Source organism: Balaenoptera physalus (genome assembly GCF_965194825.1).
Source record: "Balaenoptera physalus genome assembly, chromosome: 7".
Classification (NCBI taxonomy): domain Eukaryota; kingdom Metazoa; phylum Chordata; class Mammalia; order Artiodactyla; family Balaenopteridae; genus Balaenoptera; species Balaenoptera physalus.
In genome coordinates, this window is record NC_138886.1 from 19,734,553 (window position 1) to 19,747,381 (window position 12,829).

General features: G+C 52.5%; 1 protein-coding gene across 2 annotated transcripts in view; it reads left to right on the forward strand.

The window, feature by feature from the left end:
• Positions 1–291: 291 nt before the first annotated feature.
• The window catches only part of AKNA (AT-hook transcription factor), a 52,463-nt gene continuing 39,925 nt past the window's right edge, over positions 292–12,829 (forward strand). Inside the window, exon 1 of one of the 2 annotated variants that reach the window (XM_082470409.1) lies at positions 292–434. The gene's annotated coding sequence lies outside the window, so the exon portion shown is untranslated. Of the gene's footprint in view, positions 435–5,938; positions 9,683–12,829 lie in introns of those variants that run through there. The other variant, XM_082470410.1, reaches the window with a different exon arrangement.

A 12,829-nucleotide genomic window follows, 5' to 3' on the forward strand; every position in this document is an offset into this window, starting at 1 on the left:
CTGAGCACGGGAAGGAGACGGATCGCCGCCCCGGGAATAGGAGGGAGCCCTGGACGGGCTATCAGGATCCGAGTCCAAACGCCGCCGGCCTACGGGTTGCGCAGTCTCTACCCTCTGGCCTCAGTTTCCACCTCCGCGCAATGGGGGAGTTTGCTTTCTCTCTCTCGCTCTCTCTCTCTCTCTCTGTCTGTCTGTCTCTTCTCTCTCTTTCCAGCTGGGGCTGGTCACCGGGAGGGGAGGGGTCCCGAGGGAATCCGGAGGTGGTCCTTGGCTGGGCCTCGGGCTGTGTTTGGGTTGGAGGTGTGGCCCGGGTAGCTGTGGTTACCGGGGAGGTGGGACTTCTCTGTCCTGGGATTTGTGTGATATTCGCTCACCCGGCAACAACCTGCGCAGCCTGACAACTCGGAGCCGCGCGCCCTCCCCGGACGCCTAACGCAAGTTTCTTTTCCTCTTTTTGGCAGGGGTACGGAGGTAGAGCAAGGGCCAGCATGAGGGTGGGCAGCTCCGACAGTGGTAGGAACTGGAACGAACTGCAGGAATAAGGCCAGCCTCTCTTGGTACGAAGATGGGGAGACTAAGGCCCAAAGAGGGTCTGAGACTTGCCCAGGGGCGCGCAGCGGGGCGGCCGCCGAGCTGGCCTCTCCCCTGTGTGATGGGTCTGGCACAGGCAGAGCCAGAGCCTTCTTGCTGCGCGACTTTGGACAAGACTCTTCCCTGTTCCTTTCCCTGGCTTTTGTTGAAAGAAATGACAGGTTGGAGTGGATCATTACCTACGTTTGGAAAGCTTCTGCTTCTCAGTAAGAAAGTTGGAAAGGAAAATTGCTGATAACAAACCTGGGCTGTTTTGGAGCTGAGAAGAGAAGCTGAGATTGGCTGCAGTGAAAAGAGACATTGTTTCTGCCCTCTAGAACAGAAGGAAAGGAAATGACTGAAACTGAAGCATGAAGGACTGAGGTTAGATACATATAGGGACTTCCAAAGCGAAATTTCGAGGCGCCTCCTTTGGAGTTGGTGGGTTTTATTTTTTGGCTGTTGGTTTTGTTTTGTCAAGAAACAGAATTTCTACCTATCCATTTGATGGGGCCTACGTCTGGCTTACTTACCAATAGGGGATGGACCCCATGGTCTTTGGAGGATTATTTGGGTTTATTCCCAAGGGCGGCCTCAGTTCTTCAGAAAGAGGGAGAAGGTGCCCATGTGAGGACTTTAGGCAAAGACCCAAAGTCCAGTGGTTTGCATTTGAAACATGTGATTTGGGTTGTTTCTTGCAAGGGGGTTTCATCAGCTCTCATCAGCCTGCAGAGTCCGCCAGAAGTGCCAGGGTTTCCAGAGAGACTGGGAATGGTCCCGGCACTGTGGCTGTCATGCTGAGAGGGTGTTTTGGAAACTGGTGCACACAAAGGACATTTCAATTTACCCCCATGAAGTGGAGAAGAAAGACTATTTTTTAAGCATCCAGCTGAGTCGCCAGCTGAATTTCAGGTCCTTTTTATGTTTCCTCAGTCCAGGAGGTGGGACAGATCTGGAGACTGAGAGTTAGAAGAACTTGGATTGAATCCTCAGCCTGGCTTCAGTTCTGAGTGCCTCAGTTTTCCCCTCTGTAAAATGGGAATGGTGATGCCACTTTAAGGCTCAAGTGAGGTGGCATCATAGAAAGTTTTTAGGCTACATTTTAAGTTTGGAGATGAGGAAACTGAGGCCCACAGAAAGGAAGGCATAACAACAATAATACCGTTGATAATAATAGCTAATGGTTATGGAATGCTATATTCCAGCCACTATGCCAGCGGTTTTACTGCATCGAGTGAGGTCTGGGAGGGCAGGAGCTCTTGTCCATCTTGTCCCCAGTCACCCTCCCCGTGCCTAGTACAGAGCCCTACACATAGTAGGTACTCAGTACATTGTTGTTGATCACCTAGTGTTCACATCATTGCCATAAGATGGGTGCTATTGTTGTTTTCATTTTACAAGTGAGAAGCTGGAGATTCAGAGAGGTTAAGTCACTCATCTGAGGTCACACAGCTCTTCACTGGGATTAGTCGGTTATTACTTTGGGATTTGCAGGGTGTGTCATCTGGTGAGAGCTGATTGTGTGCATCTCTTCCCAGGGCTGTGTTCAGTGATATTGTGTTGGTAGCTTGAAACTGACCATAATAAGGGTACTTACATTATAGAAATTAGTAAATGCCACATTCAGAGCTTTTTCTTTTTCTTCCTTTCTCCCTTCCTACCTTTCTTCCTTCCTTCCTTTCTTTCTCTCCCTCTCTCTCTCTTTCTTTCTTCTCTCTTTCTTTTTTCTAATAAGAGAGCTGCATGTGAAGGGTGTTGGGTGATGGAAGACGAGCCTTGCTCTGCATGGCAGCCAGAAGTTGGAGGGTTCCTGGTGGTACAGGAAGACCAAGGGGAGCCAGGCCAAAAGGCCTGCACCCCACTACAGCTCCCCTGAAGTGTGGGATTTTGGAAGGAAACTTTTATGAGATGAGGCTCCTAATCTGTGGTGTGAGTTGTGTAGGGCAGCAGCCTTCTGACTTGGGAACAGGTTGTTGAATTCCAGGCCAAAATGTCTAGCCTTTAACCTGAAAGTGACAAGAGCCCAATTTGATGGTCTTTAAGCAGGGAAAGGCTTGGTCAGAATGATGCTCTAAGATTTATCCAGCAGCATGTCCTGAAGGGATTGGAGGATGAGTTGGGGGCATGGTGGCCGGGAAGAGGCCCCGGTTGATCAGGGGAGCCAGGAGGAGACTAACAGCACCCCTGGTTTTCTGAGCACCTCCTGTGTGCTAAGACTGGCAAACACTATCCCATTACTTTACAAGCATGTCCCTGAGGACAGTGTTACCCTCAGGCTGTAGATGAGGATATAGAACATATGTTAGGAAACATATCTAAGGTCAGAACCACCAGATTTGGACCCAGGCCTCTCTGCCCCCAAACCCTCACATTTTTGCTTTCTCAGTCCCTCCTGCATTCCAGCCTACAGTCCCATATTGGCTCTGATCTTCCTTGCCAAGTGTCAGCCAAACTCCAGTTCGGCTGCAGAGAGAGACCCCCCTGCTCTCAGTGGTGGTCTTGTACCAGCCCCCTGGATCCTTGCCAGCATTCCTCCCACCCCCCACTCCAAGCTGAGCCTATTGTGGGGGAGGGACCAGTGAGCAAAGCCAGAGTTGGATGCCCAGCTGTGAGTCTTCTCAGTCTTGGGACCACAGCCAAGGACCAAGGACCGGGAGGGACCTCAGGGTTCAGGAGGCTGCACTCAGCCCCCCACCCCTCAATCAGGGATTCATTCGGAGGGTAATGCTTTACTTGTGGGTGCAGATCCAACTCTGCCCCTAATGTGCTGTGTGACTTTGGGCAAGTTGTGTAACCTCTCTGAGCCTTTTCTCATCTGTTAAATGCCCGATTATGAGGCTCCAATCAGATCACACATGCCATGTCCCAAGATGTTAAGAGTGGCTAAGGCAGGGATTGCTACCTTTCCTTTTTTGTGATCTTCACATAATCCTACATGTTGTATAATGGCTATATATGCCGTGTGAAAAAGCACATGGTGTCAGAGTCTAAAAAGAGGAAGAGAGAAGTTGTGGGATGGGGATACAGAATGTCACAGAATGTCAGAGCTGCCAAGGCCCTCAAAGAGCCCAACCACTCTTCCCAACTTTCATAGGCGGGAAACCGAGGAGGGCCAGGCCCAAGGTCTCATCAGAATGAAACCCTGCACAGACGTGCAGCAGTGGCTTTTGTTTGTTTTGCTTTGTTCTTTTAAGAATAGTAAATGTTCATTTTCCTCTTATTTTTTATTTTTATTTTTATTTATTTATTTATTTTTGGCTGTGTTGGGTCTTCGTTTCTGTGCGAGGGCTTTCTCTAGTTGTGGCAAGCGGGGGCCACTCTTCATCGCGGTGCACGGGCCTCTCACTGTCGCGGCCTCTCTTGTTGTGGAGCACAGGCTCCAGACACGCAGGCTCAGTAGTTGTGGCTCACGGGCCTAGTTGCTCCGCGGCATGTGGGATCTTCCCAGACCAGGGCTCGAACCCGTGTCCCCTGCATTAGCAGGCAGATTCTCAACCACTGCGCCACCAGGGAAGCCCTCTTATTTTTAAAACAACTGTTATTTTTAGAAAACACACATAAGGAAAAAGAGTAAACTTGCCTTAGTTTTCTACCTAATAATAATTATTGTAAACATTTTGGAGGAACTCTCTCTCTTTTTCCCTTCCTCTTTCCCTTCTCTTTCTCCACATTTTACTGTGTTTTTCTTTAACGGACTCACACTGGATACACATTATTTTATAACTGGCTTGTTCACTTAACATATCACAATTTTTTACATCACTTTATTGTCTTCTACAGTATGACTGTTAATCACTGCATAATATTCCTTTGAGTGGAAATATCATCATTTATTTTAATGATCCTCTGTTATTGGACATCGAGGTTGTTTCCAACCTTTCCACCTACTGTAAGATTCAGTCGCAAAGTGATTAAGATTGTAGTGTCTGGTTTCAGACAGCCTGATTCAAACCCATCTTACTCTGCTGTGAAATGGGCATAATAATTCCTACCTCCTTGGATTGGTATGAGGATTAAATAATGAGCTTCTAATCCATGGAAGGGCCTTTACATAATAGGCACGCAATAAAGTTTTGCTGTTAGCAATGCGTTCCCATCACATGCACGTTTTTTTTGTTTGATTCTTTCCATGGAACATAAATTTGAGAGTGTGAGTGTGTGTGTGTGCGAGTGTGTGAGCATGAGTGTGTTTTCCTCAATATGACCACACCCTTCTCATAACCGATGTTTCAGCTGGCTGAGGAAGGCCTGTTTCCTCCCATCCTTAACGATTCAAGGTGGAAACACAGTTTCTAGCTGGGTCAGTGACCCCCAGACCTGGTTTGGGGGCCACAGGGAGAAGAATCACTGGGATATGCCAGCATTTCTCTCCACCTGGTTGGGAGGGCTGGCCGTCCTCTTTTGTGTAAAGGACTCAAAGCTTGAGCTGTGGCTGATATTAGGAGAGCCAGGAAAATTAAACTCAGTCCTGCAGGGAACAGGCCATATGGGCATTTCATGAATATAGCCAAAGTCATTTATTCATGAGCTCTGTGCCAATTGGGCACTGGCCAGGGCTTTAGGTACATAGCCTCATTGACCAAGGATCCTGTAAAGCCCCATTTTACAGATGAGGAATCTGGAGTTCAGAGAGGTTAAGTGACTTGCCTAAGGCCACACAGCTTTCAAGAGAGAACCTGGAGGCCTCTGATTTTTCACGAAGCCCATGTGCCCTGAACACCTGCTCCCTGCAGCCTCCCATCAGCACAGTGTTTCTGCCTGTGTAGGCAAGTGGAATCAAGAACCCAGGAGATTTTATGCTAGAAGGTCACTTCTGATAACCTCAGAGAGAATCTCATTAAGCCTCAAGGCTCCAAAGCTACGAGAGGGAAAAGCTTTTGTCCAGCATCACTCAGGCTGGAACTTGGGTCTCCACTTCCCAAGCCAGGCTTCTGTAGGTTCTTCTGGGTTCACTCCTGAAATCCTCCCCTGCTTCCTCACCCCCACATCCCTGTGGATTTTAACTGTGGGGGTAAATTCAGCAACCTGGGCAGGAAGGAGTGGGTGACCTTGGGATGGGTTTTCATTTCTTCCCCAGGAAAGGGAGATATCAGGAGCTCAAGGAGGGGCAGAGGGTGAAATAACAGCCTTCAGCCCCCATGAATCCTGAAGTCGCCAGCCCCTGGTTTCCCCCAGGTTGGCTGAGAAGCCTGGTGGCTCCACTGTACCCCCTGGACCTCAGGACATCATGTGAAGGAGTGGCTGTCCAGGGCTCATAACATCAGCAAGCAATGCCCATCCCGGTCCTGGACTGTGTCCTGGGAGGCGGTCCTGGACTGTGTCCTGGGAGGCGGTCCTGGACTGTGTCCTGGGAGGCGCGGGAAGACTTTAAGAAAGAGATTCACCTTCCCCACTTAGGTGGGGCTTAAGAATGACTGTGGAGGGAGGGAGCAGGGAGGGTGGGCAGTGGGAAAGTGGGTGAGAAATGGCCACCACGGTGTTAGAGCATCATGACCCAGGGGCTGGGGGAGCAAATGGCCAAGGGCTTACTGGGCTCCTGTGGTGAGGACTGGCAGGCTTGTGCAGCCGCAGCGCTCCAGGCATGCTTCTGATGGAAGTACTCAAGCCCTGGCAGTAGGGGCCAAGGTGTTTTGTTTGCTCTTTTGTTTCTCCTGGGTGACCAGGAACTAATCTCTTCCCCATCTCTGGGCCTCAGTTTGCTGACCTGTACAATGGAATCATACCCCTGTCCTGCCTCCTTCCCAAAGTGATTCTCAAGCATCTAGTGCTATGAAGGATGAGAAAGCACTTTAGAAAACTGAAAGGCTCTGTGAGGAACCAGAGCCTCCTTATAAAGTTAGAACATTGGCTTAGTGAATTGCAATTTGTTGGTAATAAACTCCACTCCCGATTTTCTGGTGCCCAGGTTATTAATAATCTCCACAGGCTACACGGTGTGAGCACCAAGCATGGTCGTTAAAGACTCGGGTCTTTTTGTGTCTGAATCTACAGCAGCACTCACCAGCTTTGTGACTATGGGCAAGTTGCTGCAGCTCTCGGGGCCTCTGTGTACCTACCTGTAAAATGGGGATGTCACATCACCCTCACTGGATTGATGTGAGGTCTGCAAGCCAGGCTGGGGCGACTGACTAGATTCAGTAGATCATCCAGCATGTGTTCACTCTGCTTCTCCTGTGTGCCAGGGCCTGTGCTGGGCACGGGGATGTAATGGGACACTTCACAGAGCTCCAGTGGTCAGGCAGACAGACCTAACATCTAATTCCAAATGGCAAGTCCCTGAGGAGGGCACGTGGGGCTGGGATCTGCAAGCTGCCTGCAAGTTACCAGGGAGAAGAGTTGGGGTTGGGTGATGAGGGCGAGTACCAGGTATTTGTCCCAGGGACACCAAGGAGCCCCGTATTGCTCGAGCACGCTGAGGGCGAAGAGACTAGAGCGGCGGCCAGGGTGTGGAGTTTCATCTTCTTTCTCAGAGCAGTGGGCAACTAGCAGAGTGTTTTAAGCACAGAAGGGCTGTTTGGACACTTCCATTTTGGAAAGAACCCTTGGTGCAGGGTGAGGAATGGATTGGAGGGACCTAAGAGCTTTCCAGGAGAGGCCGTTGCAGAAGGCCACGTGGGGATGCAGAGATGGGATGGATTCTGGTGAGATTTAGGAAATAAAATCAATAGGAGTTGATGATGGATTGGTTTTGGGATGTAAGGGAGAGGGGAGTATCCAGGATGACGGCCGGTTCTGGCTTGTGCACTTGAGTGAAAGATGGGCCAAGCTGCATGGGGAAGGGTGGGTTTGAGGGTAGCAATATAATGAATGAGCTCAATTTGGTTAAGTATTGATAGAATTTGACCGTGGGTGGAGATGGTGTGCCGGCAGGGGGCACCACACAAGCCAAGGCAGGGAGGAGGGTTGGTAAGAAGTGGGTGTCAAGGAGATGGAACAGCGTGCACAGGAGGCTGTTTCCCTTGGGGTTTGGCAGCTGCCGCTAAGTTGGGTTCGGGGTTATCCAGGGGCCATGGGGCGTGCCTGGCATCAGCAGCCACCTGGCGTTGATGGCAGTGCTGCCTGGGTTAATGGCCAGGGAGGGAGGGTGAGTGAGTGACGGGGTGTCAGGGGAGCCCGCCCCTCACACAATGGCCCACATGGTCACCAGAACTGGCAGGGAGGGGCCTCATTAGGGTCTGGCTCTGTTGCACGTTTGGCTGGGCTACGGGTAGAGTCCCACCACCCAGATGAGGGTAAAAGGCAGGGAAGGGGATGGGGGATAACTGGGATGAGGGCCGCCGGTTCTAGCTTTGCCAGATACTCACAAACTGATCTTGGGAGTATTCATTCATTCATTCATTCATTAGTTCGTGTTCCAGACCCCCGGCTCTGCACTTTGTAAGTGTTACCTCATTGGGTCTTGGCAGCAGTGCTGTGGGGTGGCTACTCTTCTTATCCCTGTTATAGAAATGAAGAAACTGAGGCTTGGAGAGGTGAAGCCTCAAACGTCGCAGAGTTAGCAAGAGGTGGGGCTGGGATTTGAACCCAGGTCTGCATTGACTGTAAAATGCATTTTTTTCTCCTACACGGGTGGTTCCCAAATCTGGCTGCTCACCAGAATTACCTGGAGGGCTTTTTGGACAATATAGAGGCCAAATTTTCTCCTTTTTCTTTTTGTTTCCTGAATCAGAATCCCTGGATCCTGGGCGGGGCCAGAGTCGGGAGCCACAACGTGCAGGGACGGGACACCCCTCCGCCCTGCTCCTGCCTCTCTGTCTTGGCTCGCTCTGCTCGGGGCACACACACTTGCTGTTCTCAGGGAAAGCCCCACTGGTTCCCACCTTGCCCTTTGCACTTGCCCTTCCAGAATACTCTGCCTTCAGCCCTTCTTGTGGCTTGTTCCTGCCCATCTCTTCCTTCTGGTGCCTTGTTTGAATGCCACCTTCTCACAGAGATCTTCCTGGCCATCCCCAAACTCTTTGCCCTAACCCGTTACTCTCTGACCCACAGATTGTCTATCAGGGCCACACATCCCAGTCACCTGGGACACTTTAAAATCGCTGATGGGGACTTCCCTTGTGGTCCAGTGGTTAAGACTCCGTGCTCCCAATGCAGGGGGCACAGGTTCGATCCCTGGTCGGGGAACTAAGATCCCTCATGCCGTATGGCGGGGCCGAAAGAAAAAAAAAAATCACTGATGCCCGAAGACTGAGTCTATGAGTCTGGGTGAACCTAGGCATCAGTATTACCAAAAGCAGCCCATCTCACCCACTCTGTTTCTCTCCATGTTTGTTTATTGTCTGCGTCTCCACTAGAGTGGAGCCAGGGCTTGGCCTGTCTTGTGCCCTGCCATTGAAATTCAGTTCAATCAGCCAATTCCCCACCTCCATGCTGCCTGGAAAATCCCACTCTAATTACAGGCCCAGTTTGGGGCGAGGACAGTGGGTGGGATGGCAGGAATCACTGCAGCCTCCCTGAGGTGTTTAGTCGCATATTGGCAGACAGGACAGAGAGTCAGAGCTGGAAGGGTGCCAAGCAAGCATCCAGTCTGGGCTCCCATTGTACAGACGGGCACTGCCCTAGTGAGAGAGGGATCCTTGATCAAGTTCATGCCCTGGATGGTGGGGGCTACGGAGAAGACCCTCAAAGGGTTGAGGCTGCTGGAGACCTCCTTCCAGGCTCAGCATGCTGTGTGACCTTGGCCAAGCCTCTGACCTTCTCTGGGCTTTATTGTCCCCGATCTGTACTTTGGCTGAGATGGTCCCAAGTTCTGACACTGGAAGCTTCTGTGAGTCCTCTCCTGAGCGGTGCCGACCTGCAGAGGGCCTGCAAGGGGTTAAGCTCCTTCTGCTGCCTCTCACTCTGCACGCAGACAAACCCCCTCCTTCTGACAAACACTTGTAGGAAATCAGGCTGGGCGCTTCCTGCCGAGGCGAGGCGGCCTCAGCCGCAGCAGGGGCGGGGAGAGGTGGGGAGCGATGCTAGTCTGTGAGCAGCGACTGGGGCTGGCAGAGCGGCCTGGAGGCGGGCCAGGGCGCCATGGAGGCAGGGGGCTCCCCAGGTTTGGAACAAAGACTCCACATGCAGGTCCCCTGAGCTTGGGCCAGCAGGATGGTGGCGGAGCCCGAGAGAGGTGAGGGAGCCGAGGAGGGCGGGGGTTGGGGGAGCCGCCTTCCCCCTGGACGGGCCAGTCACAGGCTCTCTGGGACAGTCCGGGCGGCTGGACCAGCCCAGCCAGGAAGTTGCAGCTGTGGCAGCTGTATTACTTCTCTCTGGCTTAGGGGAGCCCGGCGCCCAGGGCAAGGGTGGATTTTGGGGGGGCATTTCCTCAAGCCTCAGCATGCTGGATCCCAGCCAAAGCTCTGATTCTGATCTCTGTGAACTTGGGCAAGTGCTGGTCCCTCTCTGTGCCCGGGGTGTCCTCATCTGCACGTGGCGAGTTAGCCCCAGGGGCTGCTAAGGGGCTTCAGACATGATGCACGGGTGAGGAGCAGCCAGGAGGCAGCAGGGGGTCCCCACTAAAGAGTGGCCCCTTCTGCCGAGTAAGGACAAGGAGAGGAGCCAGGGATGGGCCGGCAGACCCAGCCCGGCCCTTCAGGCTGGCGGGACAAGAGTCCGCAGCAGCAAGGGGCATCTTTCCTCTTTCTCCTCGGGCTCTGCTGCCGCCGAGAGAGCTGGGGGCAGGGTACGTCCAGAGGGGGAAGTGGCTGTGCTACACGGTTGGCGGGAACTGGTTTCTACACGGCTGGCGGGAACCCCTTGAGAACAGTAGGTCTGTGCCCTGCCAGCTGCTCAGGGAGGGCTGCCGAGTATGGGGCTCTGAGCTCAAAAGCCCAGCCTTTCTGGAGGGGCCCAGCCACTTGGTAAGGGGGTCTTCCTTCCCCTTCCTCTCGCTGCCCCACCAAGTCTGATGGACTTGGTTTCGGAGTCACAAGCCCTGGATTTCAATCCCTGGCCACACTTCCGGGCTGCGAGGTCTTGTGAAAGGCGGCCACCTCTCTGCGGCTCAGTTTCCACATCTGGGAGATGTCAGGGACTGGGTGGGAGCAAGGGGGGTGGTGCCTCGGAGAGCTCTGGCTGGAGAGTGAGGGGCTTGGGAGGGCATGAGGAAGCAGAGGTGGGCTGCGTTGCTGAAGTTGGCAGAGGAGAACCTGGGGATTGAGCCATAAAGGGAAGGGTCTCCACTTTTGGACCTGGGGGCAGAGAAGCCCCCTGGGGGAGGCTGAGCCACTCGGGAAGGGGACAAAGAGACCACAAGGGTCTCGCAGACCCTCGAGAGAGCCAGCGGCAGAGGTGGTGTGGATGGAGGGAGGAGATGTACAAAAGGACGGGGAGTGGGTGGTGCCTCCTTGGGGGGCTAGTTTCTCCAGGGCTGGCAGGGCCCCTGAGCCCTGGAGAAAGCAGTCCCACGGGGACAGCCCAGCCCTTGAGGGGGCTTAGTGCTCACGGGGCTCTCCTGGGCTCAGCCTCCCAACCCCACTGGGCCTTCACCCAACCCCACTGCCCCTCGGGAGCAGCCCTGTGCCCTCGAGAAGGCTGTCTAGAACCACCCTGTCTTTGGCCGCTATTCAGGGACCCCTGCCATAGCTCTCTGTCTAGTTCTGTTCATATTTCAGACCTCTGTGCCTTTGCCTGTGCTGTTCCCTCTGCCTGGAATGCCCTTCCTCATTCTTCTCCCCCAAATCCTCTTTGTCTCTCAGGCCCAGCTCAATGCTTCCTTCGACAGTAATCCTTCTGTACCACCCCCCATCTGAAATTTTGGAACACTTTTACTCAGGTCTTTATTCCTCAAGTCTTGTGTGGTGCTTGGCACACAGTAGGAGATCATAGGTTTTCTTAATTTGCACCCACTGGGTGCTCAATATATATCTTTGTTACTCTGAAATGGGACCTCAGGGAGGAGGAGGGGGTTAACTGTTTGGAGTCTGTGGTCCTCAGAAGCCAACAAGTCAACCAGGAACCTCAAAGTTCACTTAGCCCCTTCCCCTACCTCCCAGCCCACCCTAACAGGGCGCCGCTCCCCATGGTTGCAAGAGCAGGTGGCATTTTCTCCATCTTACAGTGAGGAAAACCTAAGCCCAGCAGTTCACGGTGGAGCAGCACCAGGGCTAGAAGCTGGTCTCCAGACACCCTGCCTGCTTCTCTTTCACAGCAGCCCAGTGAGCAGGCGTCCTCACCCCAGCGTGAGGTCAGCGCGTGCTTGGCACTCGTGTGTGTTTGTTGACTGACTGGCTGACCGACTGGTCCTGGACTCCATGGCACCCCGGGCTGTGGCGTGCGCAAAATGCAGAGCTTTTGCTCATGAGAGGCTCACAAGTTTGGGGACCTGGGGAACATGTGCAAAACTCCAGCCAGTGACCGCAGCTGCCTCCAACCAGTGGCTTTCCCTGGTCACAGTGAGATTTCTGCAATGACTGAGTCATCCCAGGAGACAGGATGTTCCTCTTTGTGCACCCGAGGCCTCTGTGATTGGACGGGCTGCTCTGTGGCACGGCTAGAAAAAAGCCCTTTAGAAGTCAAAAAAACCCACACGCCTCCCCCAGCCACTTCCTTGGCGGAGGTTTCAGAAAGAGAAAAGCAAAGGCTTTTAGCACCTTCCACACCTGCCATCGTGGCAGGGTCCGGAAGGCCTAGTCAAGGTCAAAGGGTGGGCCTTGCCTGGGGCGCCGGTTTAAAATGCGGACTCCTGGGCCCCGTCCCTTCAGGTTGACCTTAGGGATCTGCATTCTTAGAGCATTCTTAAGAGCACTCAAGTTGGCAGGGATTTCCAAGAGGGGTACAGGCGCCCCGAGAGGGTGTGGAAAGCAAGCATTAGAACTTGCTTTTAAAATATTTATTTTCTATTAGATCTTTTTAAAAATTCAATTTTAGATATATTTTTTCTAACACGTAATATATTCGTGTGAGAATGCATGCAGGTGATGTTATAAGAAATACATGTTAGGTATATGAGCAAATATATTTTTAATGATGAGTTGTGTGATTAAAAAAAAAAAAAAAACACTGGAGACCACTCACTGGGCCAAAATCGACAGTTCCAAATCTTGCTGTCACTAACCAGCTGGGTGATCTTGGTCAAGTAACTATTCCATGCTAAGTTTCAGTTTTCTCATTTGAAGAATAGTTTTCCTATGACCTACTTACCTGTTTGGGGTGAGGGCAGATTGAGAACAGGCAGTAAAGCTTCTAGCCTGGGTGGCACAGTGAGGGCCCAGCATACGTGGCGGGGGTCATGCGGAGGCTTACAGGGTGATCTGGGGGAAATTCAGGGAGGAGGGAG